Source organism: Dipteris shenzhenensis, chromosome 3 (genome assembly GCF_047967505.1).
Source record: "Dipteris shenzhenensis isolate YYH24624 ecotype China chromosome 3, Dip_SZ_1.0, whole genome shotgun sequence".
NCBI lineage: Eukaryota > Viridiplantae > Streptophyta > Polypodiopsida > Gleicheniales > Dipteridaceae > Dipteris > Dipteris shenzhenensis.
The window spans coordinates 38,584,728-38,598,367 of NC_141598.1; the positions used below are offsets into that span (position 1 = coordinate 38,584,728).

The following is a 13,640-nucleotide window of genomic DNA, read 5'->3' on the forward strand; positions in this document are numbered from 1 at the left end:
ATGGGCTCTTCCCATTCTTCCCACTTGAGTTAATTGCATTCTTCTCACTTGACTTAACTGCATCCTTCCCACTTGACTTAACCAAAAGAAGAGGACCGTTCTTCCCACTTGACTTAACTGCATCCCAAGGAGAATAGCATCCCCAAGGAGTATAGAATTCTAGCTAATGGGCTCTTCCCATTCCTCCCACTTGACAAAGGACCATTCTTCCCACTTGACTTAACTGCATCCCCAAGGAGTATATTATTCCAGCTAATCGGCTCTCCTTTGACCTTAAGCACTTTCCCATGCTTCTTGCATGGGAATAAGATAAGAAACGATGAAACATGTCGTCCTTATATCCTAGGAATTTCTTGCATCTCCCTTCTCCTTTTCCTATCCTTTCCCATCCAGTGAACTTGTCTAGAGTACCTTATGTAAGATAAGCCAAAGTAGAGTAGACATTTTTCAATAGGGAACAAATCGGGTCTCAAAGGGCCTCTTAAGGAATGGATTAGGAGACGATTAGTGAGGGATTAGTGGGCCAATGCAAGAGGCTTGTGGGGTCACAAGGAGACCTAACCTCCCCCTAAGTAGGTGGGTTAAGCCCATTGTTGGATACAACACTAATCACGATTACATATCAGCCAAGGTGGTTATGTAAAAAACCCCATAGGCTTTCTATAACTCCACCAGAAGAAAAATGTTTTTTTTCATTGCTAAGGGCAGAGAGAACGTTAGGTCCCCCTCCTTGCGTAGAGAGCAGCCAACCCCCTAGTGGTGCATGGTGGACACGTGTAACACGCATGGGGCAAATGTCTTGGTGAAGAGACTGCAAAGTGAATCTCCGAGGCGCGAGGTTCTTAGAGGGAAGGCTATGAGCGAAGAAGGTGGAGCGGAGGAGACCCATGTCCCGCCTTTTGCTGAAGGCTAGAATAATGATTCTACTCCGATGGACAACATAACCAAGAAAGCTCAAGATGGGACGGACAAAGAAGATGCAAGGTGGCTTCTCCTCGCTATCCGAAGAAGATGTTCACCGAATCCTACAAGCTGAGGCAAACACACGTGCCAAGGAGGTGGAGAACAGGCCATGGTTTGATCAAGAAAAGCGCATGGGGTGGTGTGTGAACTGGACGTGGAATAGGTCCGCCCACAGTTGGAAAGGTTGATGGGAGGGGCTTGTACTTCTTCACAGGCCGCATCCCCTCGTTTGAAGAGTTCAAGGAGTTCATGCTCTTTGAGAGCGAACTGCCGACGAGTTGCTACTCAACATGATTTCTTGGAAAAGGTTTCTTTCTTGTTCAGTGTCTCAGAGCAGATCAGGGAACAACTGGCGAGACGCGCGTTCCAGTTTTCGAGGGCCCTTTTCTCATCATTCCATGGTCACCGGAGCTCAGCATCGACGGATTCCTCTTACATGACTGTCCCATTTAGATTGAGTTCCCGAGCCTGCCATCCTGGCTTGGTAACAAGATTGGTAGCCTCGCTGCAACGTTGGGAAGAGTTCTACAAATCCCTTGGGCGTCCTAGCAGCCAACTAACAAGAAAAGAGTCTAGATTTTCTATGACAGGACCCAGGAAATCCCAGAGTTCATCAACCTCAGGATGTGAAATGGCGTCAACTTTGCTATACTGGTTAGATTCAACCCCTTCCCGAATGCATGCTATGTATGCAAACGACTGGGACACTTCACCAAAAATTGCACGCTCAGATAAGCAAAACACAGCGCTGGCCTTGGGTGACACGACCTCACCCATTGATGAGAAAACATCGAATAGGAAGGGCCACCGAGTCCTGATCGAATTGGTTTGCATGAGCCTCCGCCAAATTCCGACCGAACTGGCATGCATGAGACGTCTTGTGAGGCCACCTCTGACGAAAAGATTACGATAGGTGATCCGTCAAAGGACCGTTTGCCATCACAAGAATGGCAGGAACAAAGGATGAAGGCAAGAAAAAAAGGCAAAGCCAGACAGGAAAATTTGATAGAAGCTAGTCCCCCACAAGAGCAGCCCAATTCTTCAGAGGTGGGCTATGGGCTCCCTCACCAATGGCGAGGGGGTCGAGAGGTTCACAGGACAACCGATTTAATTTTATTAAGGATGCATATAAAGCACTTACCAATTGAAAGGGGTGAGGGAGATGGTCGAAAGGTAGGGATTTCAATCATGTCGTGGAATATGAGAGGATATTGTAATAGCCTGAAGCAAAAGGGGTGTGTCTCGGTGATTAGGAAAACTATGCCGCAAGTTATTTTAATGCAAGAAATTAAGTGCAGAGGTGAGGATAATTTGTGGTTCACGTTCAGGAAGATAGGCTTCGAGGTGTTCATTAACTACCCAAAGAGAGGGAAGGGTGGGGCTGCCATCTTAGTTTCCAATCAATTCTGCGCTAACGAGGTCTATAGGAGCGAGGAGGGGTGGTACATAGGTGTACGTTTCACGATGGGGGGCCTTGAGTGTGAGGTAGCTAGTGTGTATGCCCCCAATAGCGGGTTGGAGAGGATGGAGTGTTGGAGGAATCTGTGCAGGGACGTGGCCGGGGACAATTACTGGGAGGTGACTGGAACGCAACGGAGGACCTTGCAGACCGAGATCTAGTTCAGGAGGACCGAGAGAGTGTGGCTAGCCTAATGGAGGTAATCCCAATCTTCAGCGGAGCTTCAAGTTCGAAGTGTAGCTGGACGAAGTCCTTTCTGCTCCGGACGAGCCCAAATCTTGCTCCCGATTGTATAGAGGAAATCAGAGCGAAGGTGATACCTAGAGGCCAAATTGTTAGGTACCTAGGGGCCCCTCTAGGTGTGGACATCACTCTCAAGCAACGTTTCCTTTGGTTCACGAAAAAAGTCAGAACAAAACTCAAATCCTGGAACGGAATCTACCTAAGTTGGAATGCCCGTTGTCTGATACTACAACATGTCCTAGCAGTGTCAGTCACTTATGTTGCCTCGCTATGGCACTGCAAGAAAACACATTGTCTAGAAATTGAGGCGCTCTTTCGAGCATTTTTATGGACTGAACACCAAGGAAGGAGGAAAATGCATTAAATCCCATGGGAGCAGATGAAGGCTCCTAAATTGAAGGGGGGTGTAGGCCCCCCACATGTAAAAACCAAGAACCTCTCACTGGTTGGCAAGCTTCTTGCTCAGGTATTCTCCAGGCCAACCCCCTCCACAGAATTAGTGAAGGAAAAGCTCAAAGAGTCGAAAGGGAAGGGAGCGGAGCAATGGCTAGGGCTCTCGTGGTATGATAAACTAATCTCTGAATTTCCAGTGGTGGTCACCGGAGTTGACATCCTGGCAGGGCTCGTCATGACGTGGAAATCCTGCGTCGACCCCCTCGGATGAAAAGACACAGATGGACTCAGAGGTGACGGCAGTCTAGGCGAGTCGGTTTGGTGGAGCACAGCGTCGAGCAGAGCGGGTGACGCGTTTGCATGGCACGACATCAAGAGGGCACATAGTCTATTCAAGAATGGCATGGCCACTTGAGCTGACCTGTGGGATCCCACAAAGGCAAACTGGAAATCGTTAGAGGCCTTGAGAACCCAGTTTCACATGTCCGATGGTGAAGCAGATCTTACCAAGGCAATCCTTGATAGAATTCTCAAAGACTGGACTAGCAACCTGATTTTAGCCAAAGATCACGGATCGCCTCCTAATGGCGAATGGGGAAAACCCCCCTAAGCAAAATCTCAGCCAAAATAATCTACAGGCGACTTCACCTGATGCAAAATGCAGCTCCCTGGCTGAACAAAAAATGGGGCTAAGAAGGGGCCACGCCTGGTGGAGGTGCAAACTCATGGAAATATGGAAGGGAAGTCAGATGGGGAAAGCAAGGTTCTTGCTGTGGAAGATTCTCAACCATTGGCTGCCCGTCAAGGCAAAGCTAGCCAAAAGAGTGGCAATGAACCCCTGCTGCGGACTCTTTGGTAGGGTGATGGAGGACGTAAGACACCTCTTTTGGAAATGTCAGATAGCCAGAGAGCTATGGCACTCGGTCCAATCTGCCGTTCGCAGCTCGGGGCTAATGGCCAGGTCACCAATGGTGTATTCCTCTCTTAGGAGACACCTCAAAAATCCCATCCACACTAGCCCGCGAGTTGGCTGTACATAAGGACGGCAACGCTGCTAGCAACATGGGAAGTCCGCAACAAAAATATCTTCAGACACAAAGTCCAGGTGGGCTTTAAAAACGCGGCCCTAGTCGCGGTTACTAAGGCCTTCCTCAAGGACTTCGCCCGAATTCTGGATAGATCCGACCCGATAGTGAGCCAGGCGCTCGCCTCAATCGAGGCTAGTCTCAAGATAGGATAGTTTGGATGATCCCTGGCATCAGCCTACTTGGGCTCAATTTTGTACCGGTCTCTTTTTGTTGAGGGCTGACCATCCTCTTTAATATTGTCCGCATTTCTTTAAATAATTAAAAAAAAACTCCACTAGAAAATAAAGTCCCTTCCCTTGGTTGTGCTATCTTACATATTTGTTTGTGAACACTGTGGGACACGTCATCAAGGAACCTTGAACTCTTGCTTTAAATGACACAATATAATAGCAATGCATTGGTAATCATTTTTTAATGAGGCAATGATGGCCCAAAATATCGTACTATGGTATAATGGAGCTTCTCCTCTACCAAATTTATAATTCTCATCTAATCTTATATTACTATAAAAGTGCAAAAAAACATATTATGTACCCCATACTATCATGTGTAATCATGTATGATTCAAAACTCGTCTTAAGGAATACCTCATCTTACCTTTACACTAGACTACTCTCTAGGCACACTTATGATAATTCATCATTTGGATATACCTGAATTCAATTGATTCAAGAATTTGAAAGAATAAACAATATCTTTGAGATGGAAAGACTTTTCCATCCATACGTAAAAATCTCGAAGTAAGGACACCGATTTTAAAAATCATGCATTACCACTTGCAAGACCACTTTTAACCAAAACCTAAAGCTGCTATTTTTGGTTATTATTTCGAGTACTAGTTTTTCAACATATACGAAAATTTACAAATTTTAATCCTAGGAAACACAATTCTATCATAGAATAATTTTTTAAATGAAATTTAGGTCATAAGAAAGGACATGATGAAGATGGCATATGAAAAAACCATCACATGTAGCTAATTGTGAAAATTCCTCAAACATGACCATATTTTTATGTTTGCAGATAGATTTATATAGTTTTAGCAAACTATTGTTAACACCACATGTCTTTTTTATTTCCAAGGTCTACTTGAACGGTGTGTGTCCTAATGTACACAATTTGAAATGTTGATATTGCAATTCACATTAAAAAGGAAAGGTGTTTTTGAACACCACGTTTATTTCATAGGATGTCAAAGCTCTGCTCAATGTGGCATTATCCTATTACATAGGTTCATATTGCAAAGCATATACATAGAAACATGTCCATTTGGTATTAATTTGATACACTCCTCTACAAATGAAAAGTTATGTTTGTAAGTCTCATTTAATTCAATTTATCCTCTTCACAAAAAATCTCTTTGGCTTTTTAATGTTTGTGGCCTCATAGTCTAATATGGAGACAACAAACATATTTGACACATATTCGACTGTTATTAGCAAAACCAACAAACATTTTCAACGTTCGACCACAACCTTCATAATTCAAGGAGTGATCACTTAGTCTTTGTTGAATGCCATAATGCAAGCTCCTAATGGCTAAAATAAGCAAGGTTCTAGGCGATGGGTCAAATATTTCACTGGGAAAGTATTGTTCATGTATTAACATAATCAGATCTTAGATTCTCAATGGAGCCAATCTTCAATGAGAAATAGCCCCGAAATAGTATACATTACTCAAAAAGTGGCTACTTTGTTTGTGGGAATTGGTATTTTCTCAAATTCTTTCATATGGTGTTCCATGCAAGGGCATGACGATGCACAAGACACAACCATGTTGTTTGTCTATATATGGTAACGGTATGTGTGGCAAATTCCTAGTGCCTTTTCCAACAACTTTTACCCTCAAGCATATGGCCATCCACATTTACAACCACTTGGCTTTCTATGTATTGAAGTAACCATGTTACAAATACATGGACCACGGTCTTGCTGAAGTGATACCTTCCATTGCTGTAGGAGATCTTCAATGACACCCACTCAATTAGTATGGATAGGACTACTACAAAGCCATTTTTGGGAAAAAATCAAATCAGACCCTTCTCATCACTAAAACCTCAAAGGATTCTGAAGAAAATTGCATCATAGATGTATTATGAGCAGATATTACATTGCCAAAGCCCATGAATCTTACCAAAACCATGCCAACAAGCACTAATCAGGTGTTGGATACATGAAAGCGAAGTAGACCTCTCTCTGAATCTTGAAGAAAAGGCTCAAATAGAATGGCATCATGCATTGGACTGTGTCCATGAAGTTGCAATTACCCAAGACACGGACCATGCATCAAGTGCCTTGGCTTAAGCATTAAGTGGGCCTGGCATTGGCAGTGATACCAGATGTGGAGTAGCCTGAGATCATCGATGAACAGAGGTGGATGAGCCAAAGCAGATTTTGCTTCATCAGTTTAAGAAGGGTATAGGCAATTGTTAGCATTTGTACATGGTCAACTTTAGGCATTAGAGCTCTCACAAACCATTGCAGGCAAAGATTTTTACTCTAGTTATCCTCCTCTCTTTATAGCATACAAGGAAGCCCTTCTATCTTCCCTAGTTGCTTGCCTGTTATATTTCATACTACAGACTATCTATTAAAGAGCATGTAGAAAAAGAAAATCATAATTGCAGAACATAGAAATAGCATAACAAACCCTCACGCATGACCACAACCAAATAGTTTCAGGTGCTCACAAGGTAACTTCATGAAAAAGCGACCGGCAGAAAAACCTTGTTAACGGGGGTTCTAAGAATCACGGGCCAAAAAACCTTTCTGATGGGAGGGGGAGTTTTGCATCAGTTTACACCTCTGCATCTACTAATTCAATGCCATTCAATAAACGTTCAGGAGAGCAAATCCTACCAATCAAATGTTTACAACTGTCAAGTACCATTGATAAAACTATAAATGTCGCAATCTCATGCCTTCACTATACCTCCAAAAAGCAATAAAGGACATAACAAGAAGTAAGACAACAGCAAAAAGTTCCATCTATACAAGCTGCACCACCATTTATCGGTTGCATGGGTTCACTGCCTGTCTAGTATAATGTGATTTGTTCACTGCTGGCTACTATTAAGATTGCCCCACCGCTAGTTGGACTTTTGCAAGTCATACATGGCTACTGTCCCAAATACAAGCGGCCCAATAACAGTATAACGATCAAAGGCCACACAACAAAGAACATGCAAGACGAGAGAGAGAGAGACTAGAAACAATGTGTTTATATTCTTGAATTGACACTACTTACGTATAGCCAAGCCAATCAAATGGCATTACAATCGAATCTGCTCGTACAAAGTGGCGATTCGTATCTTTATTCTAAAGTCACTAATGTAGTATGCTAATCGAATGAAGCTATTGTTCGAAAAAGGGAATTAAGTTGCCTAAGAGCAATCAGCTCAATGAAATTCTAACACCATTTTCCTAACAACTGCGAGTGTGAATGGTCATGGCCTGAACCTATGTTTCAAAAAAAGGGAATTATATTCCCTAAGGATAATCAGCAAAAGAACCACCTAACTAATTATGTGATGTAGCTCCTGCGAGCTTCCCCTCCCCCTCCGTACCTCTACCTCCCCCTAGCCCCTCCTTGCCTCGCCCTCTCCCGCCCCTACCCCTCCGCCCTCACCTCCCCTCACCCGCCGCTGCCACCGCGCCCTCCCTCGCCACACCCGCCCCACCTCCGCCTCACCCCTGCCCTCCGTCCTCACCCCCCCCTCGCACCTCCGTCTCTCCCCCCCCTCACTGCAGCCCCCCCGCCCTCACCCCTCACTCCCCGCCTCACCCCCGCCTCGCTCCGCCCCCCCTCTCCACGCTCCACCCCCGCCCCCGCTACCGCTCCGCTCACCCCCGCCCCGCTACCCCTTCCGCTCCACCCCGCTACCCCTTCGCTCCACCCCGCCCCTCTACCACTCCGCTCACCCCCCGCCTCTCATTCCGCCCCCTCACCCCTCGCCTTCCGCCCCCGCCCCCTCTCGCCTCTCCGCCCTTCCGTTCCACCCCCGCCTTCCCCTCCCGCCTTCACCCCCGCCCCCCCCGCCCATTCGCTCCACCCCGCCCCTCCGTCCCACCCTTCCCCCCGCCCCCCGTCCGTCAGTGGATGGAAAGATTATCATGATAGTCCCGTGGTGCCGTGGATTCAGCGCAGCAGATTTTGATGCTCGGTCCGTATACCTCGCCATCCAGTGACGCTAGTTTTTCCTGGTCTTGCTGCTGAGCTGCGGCCGATTGTTAGGGATTTGGGCTCCCGCTTTGGCTGGGTTATGCACGATACTTTCGCCGATGCGGTGACTACGGCAGGAGCCCCCCGAGTCTGTGTGGCTGTGGCGGATCCAGCGACTCTCCCGACAGTGATCGAGATCGTGACAGGTGCCGGCAGCATCACCCAGAGCATGGTAGTCACCGGACAGCCAGGACAGTGTCTAAGGTGTCACGGCTTTGGGCACCTGGCGGCTGTTTGCCCACGCTTTGCCAGCTCTTCTCGGCCTCCCCCGCCCCCCCCTCCGGGCAGCCACGCCAGGAGGAGCAGAGGCAGCCGGAGCCCGGACCAGAGATAGCTGGCGGCTGGACTGAGGTTAGAAGGAAAAGAGGAAAGAACAAGAAGATTTCTGATAAAGGCAAGGAGGCAGAGGTTACCCAGCCTGCAGCTGCACCTCAGAGACCCGACAGGCAGCCGCCCCAGGGACATGGGAGAGCATCTTCTTCGACGGTAGCCCGCCCTCCACAGCCTCAGGTCCCCCTCTCTTCCTCTCCCCAGCCTCTTCCCATTCAGCCCCAACCCATCCCCCAACTGCACCCCATATCTCCCGACCCGTAGCTTCAGCCCCCTCCTCGTCCTCCTCAGTCTTCTCCCCCTCCTCCTCAGCCCCAGCTCCAGATGCAGCCCCATCCCTCCCCCCCCCCGCCTCTTTCAGCTCTCCCGCAGAGCTAGCTGCACCGACAGTTCCTCAGCCGAGGGCAGCCCCTGCTCCCCCTCCTCCTCCTCCTCCGCTAGCCACCCCTGAGGTGTCTGAGCTGCCTATTCCCCAACCTCCTCCCCCTCCCCCCCCGCTGGCAGGACACCCTGAGTCTACACCACCACCGGAGCATGCCTCTCCGTCCGCTAGCCCCTCAGTGGCAGACTCTGACGGGCCTCAGCTTCAGGAGAGAGAGCTCCCCCGCGACTTTTACAGATCTGGCCCCTAGTACTACTTGGATGTGGCCGACCTCGGGATCTTCCCTGCTTGCCTCGACATCAGTATCTTCCTGCTCCGCAAAGGGGCGGATGGGAAGATAGCCGCCTTGACCCCTAGGGATGGCCCTAGCTTTGCTTTCACGTTCCTTAGCGACGGCACCGAGACCTGGACAGACGACTCGGTCTGGGAGGCTCTCAGGGAGCAGACGCATGCTCAGGTTTGCTCCTGGATAGGCCCGTCCGGTGGGCAGCTTCTCGAGACTCAGTGGTCCGAGGGTGACGTGCGCCTGCGGTGGCGTTGCGCCGCCAAAACGTTTCAGACTGATTGTGATCCTCAGGCCCCCCCTGTCTTGGCCCCTCCCCCAAGATGTCAGAGCCTGGACTCCTCAGAAACTCCGTGCCTTCTACGGGATGTCCACCTCAGAGATCTCGAGCTGGCTCGAGAAAGCTTTCGTTCATGGTACCAAAGGCCTCTCGCCTTTGTTGAAGGTGTTGAAGGACGGGCAGGACGACCCCGCTTCCCCCTCCAAACCTTCCCATAAGCGCCAGCGCCTCCACTCCGAAATGTCAGCTTCTTCTTCGACTTCGACCGTGAGCAGAAAGTTGTTCGCAACCTCCCAGTCCTCACCATGAGCCTACACCTCGTATCCTGGAATGTGAACGGGTTTCACTCTTCTGGCACCCGTGGTCCTAGGAAGCTCATTTTGAGACAGGAACTTCAGCCAGTGATTGCAGTGATTGGTCGTTTGGATGTACTTCTGCTCCAGGAGCACAAGCTTTCGGCGGCTCACTCCCGTAGATGCGGGAAGATTCTCCCTGGTCGCTCTCACACTTATTGGGAGCCCTCGATCGGCGCACTGGGGAGGAGTGGTGGTGTCTGTACTTCCGTGGGAAAGCAGCTAGCCCAGGGAGTTTTCGGTCATGGCACGTTGATACCAGGTCGTGCCCTTTGGGTAGGCCTGGAACTGGAGGGCTCCAGAGTTGGAATCCTCAACATTTATGCTCCCACAGATCTCCGTTGTAGAGCCACCTTCTGGAGGACACTTACAGGGATTCTCCCAGACATGGATTCCTGGATTGTTGGAGGTGACTTCAACAATCTGGAGACCTTGGAGGACCAGCAGGGCAGAGGACCGGAGTTTACAGGTATGTCTCAGGCAGAGCAATCCGCTTGGGACTCTTTTATCTTTGCGACAGGAGGAAGGGACTGCTGGCGAGACCCGTCCTTTCGGTGTTGGCACGGGAGCTTGGACTTCTCGTGGGGCTTCCGCAGGGAAGGAGGCAGACTCCTGGAGAGGCTGGATAGATTTTATGTTAGTGATTGGGCAGAGGCGGTCAGGCCGGTATAGTTCCAGGGACGACACTTTCCGACCATGCGCCTGTGCTCTTATCATTAGATTCGGCAGCTCAGGCCCTTCCCCCCCGCTCATGCCGAATTCCCGACTCCATTTTCTCGAGGGAAGAAATGCGCAGCAGTATTTGCAGTCTTTGGGATAGAGACTGGGGCAAGTGCGCGGATCTGGTTGATTCGGTGGCGCAGGCTTTGCAGGAGTCCAGCCAGATCTGCCAGCTCGCAGCCCTACAGGTTCGACAGGAGTGGTGGGGTAGAGAGAGAGCTCTTCGGAGGGACCTCGCCTCCATTCAGCGACTCCAGCAGGCATCCCCGGGCTCGGAGGAGCTTCAGATCCAGGCCCTTCGAGCCAGAGCCCTTCTTAAGGAGACACTCCAGCGTCGCTCAGAGTTTTCCTATCACGCCTCTCTCTCCTTCTGGGCTCGGAAGGGTGACCGGATGTGCAGGGAGTTCTTCAAGACGCATGGCCAGAGAGCTGCAGGTGATCAGCTTCGGAGTCTCGGGACAGCGGAGGGACACATCGTTACGGATCCGGGAGAGGTCTTGGGGTTAGCCACTGACTTCTACAGGACCCTTTTCCAGCAGGATCCGCTTGCTCCTCGTACTCGTCGTGCCCGTGAGGAGGTGTGGAGGCACACTCCTTCCTTGGTCCACAGCCTAGCATGCAGGCGACGTTGTTGGCACCGTTTACCACAGATGAGATGCTGGAGGCCTTGATGGCCATCAATGGACAGAAGTGCCCAGGTGAGGATGGGCTATCCCGGGCATTCTTCACCTCCTTCTGGGACCAGATCCATCAGCCCCTCCTAGCAGCTCTTCAGAGGATTTTCAGCAGCGGTTATATGTCAGAGAGCCTCTCCTCGGGACTGATTTGCCTCATCCCCAAGGGAGGAGATAGACAGGAGATCCGTCAGTGGCGCCCGATCACTCTCCTTACCACTGCCTACAAAATCCTCGCCAAGATGATCAGCGCCAAAGTTCGGCCTCTACTTCCAGACCTCATTCATGACACTCAGACAGGCTTTGTCCAGGATCACAGTATCCTGGATAATGTCTTCACCTTTTCAGAGGCGGCGGAGTGGGCTCAGCACAGCGGATCACACCTTGCCATCCTACTTCTCGACTTTGAGAAGGCCTACAATCGAGTGGACTGGTCCTTTCTGGAGGGGACTCTGGAGCGGCTAGGTTTCCCAGCAGGTTGGATTCAGGGTATTTCAGCTTTGTACAGGACAGCTTCTAGCAGAGTCATCATTGGAGGCAGGATGGGTGAGCGTTTTAGCTTGGAAAGATCAGTGCGTCAGGGCTGCCCCCTTGCTCCTTACCTGTTTCTCTTCTTCGCCGAGGCTATGACTTACTACCTTCGGGCGAGGTCTACAGGGATCAGGGGTGTTCGCCTTCCCCTCCGGGAGGACACGGAGCTCTTGGACTCGGAGTACGCGGATGACACAGCCCTGTATGTCCAGGACGATGAGTTGATGCTGGAGAGGGTGAGGATGGCCCTGGAGGTCTTCTGTTCGGCTGCTGGTGCGAAAATCAACTGGAACAAATCAGTTGGTTTTCTCACAGACCCCGGGGCGCATTCTCAGTGGGGGAGGTTTTTGGTTTTCAGGTGGATCCCACAGGGACAGACAGCTAGATACCTGGGTTTTCAGGTCAGCCTGGACATCACGCCAGCTCAGCAGTTTCTCCCGGTGCTAAATTCCATCCGACGGAAGCTGGCTTTCTGGAGCACTGCTAAGCTTTCCCTTGCAGGTCGTGCCTTGGTAGTCAACCAAGTCCTCCTTGCCACGGCTTGGTATGTAGCTTCCTGTTGGTGTTTCTCGAGATCCAGCGTGGCATAGCTTAGGAGGCTGGTTCGGAACTTCCTTTGGTCCGGGGAGGATGGCCTCAGAGTTACCAGAGCCAGGGTTGCTTGGCAGACAGTCATTCTTCCGCAGGCTGAGGGAGGCCTGGGGGTCATCGATCCAGAGCTTCAGAGTCAGGCCTTGTTAGGCAAGTTAGTCATCCGCGGTTTGACCCCGGGGGGGTAGACGTGGAAGATGTTACTTCAGCAGGGGGTCGGTTCTTGTGTCCCGCGCCGAGGTGGAGAGTGGCTCCCGTCCCTCAGGTGGATCTTCACTTCCGCCCCGCTCACTCAGCCCCGTTCCCCACTCGTTTGTAGCCTCCTCATGGTTTGGAGGCAGCTCCGCCTCAGTCTCATTCAGTCCCCTCCCCGCTGTCAAGAGGAGATCGATCGCCAGCCGCTTATCTGGAATGATCAGGTCAGAGATGCTAAGGGCCTTCAGTTGGGGGAGAGATCACATATCAGGTGGGATGGCTAGATGAGGGGGCCAGCCCGGTCCCTTCGAGTTTGGAGGGACACGTATAGACATTTGGAGACGGCTGATCTCGCAGACGCAGCTGGAGGTGCACGTGGAGCCCAGGCGAGACGCACGGAGATCGACGGCGCGATCCCAACTGATTGGTTGGTTCCACCTGAGCCTCAAATCCTCATGCCTGGTGACGACCGTTGGCTGGGACAGTTCACCCCCCGTGGCATCCCACTGGTGGTCGCAGGACGTATGGACGACTCCTCTATTTCCTTCTTCGCGGTTATGGGGGATGGACGACTCAGGAGAGAGGATGCGCTCATCGACCCCCTACTCCCATGGCAGAGGGTTCGGGTCGTAGGCCTTTTGGGGAAGGTCTGGCGTACCGATCCTAGCATTGAGCAGGATCAGATGCAGCTTTGGCGACTCTGGCTCTGGGAGGGGCGGGCCTTGTCAGAGCTTGATTGGGACCCAAGAGAGTGGAGTTGGCCAGAGATTGTGACAGGACAGGGGCCGACCTCCTTCTTTGCCTACAGCACGACTTTGGGCAGGCGAGTTCTTGGGAGGATGCAAAGCCGCCCCCCCACCCAGCGGCCCAGCTGGTATGCACAGGGTATTTCCAGATTCTTTTTGCAGGCCTTCTGGAAGGCCTTGTGGGAGAG

At 50.7% G+C, this 13,640-nt stretch overlaps 1 protein-coding gene across 2 annotated transcripts in view; it reads right to left on the bottom strand.

Moving 5' to 3' along the window:
• Positions 1-13,640, bottom strand: part of LOC147903769 (uncharacterized) — a 61,105-nt gene that overhangs the window by 23,974 nt on the left and 23,491 nt on the right. The window contains exon 4 of one of the 2 annotated variants that reach the window (XM_087401087.1): positions 6,235-6,496. The exons of the other annotated variant lie outside the window; for it this stretch is intronic. The gene's annotated coding sequence lies outside the window, so the exon portion shown is untranslated. Of the gene's footprint in view, positions 1-6,234; positions 6,497-13,640 lie in introns of those variants that run through there. 2 annotated transcript variants of the gene reach the window in all.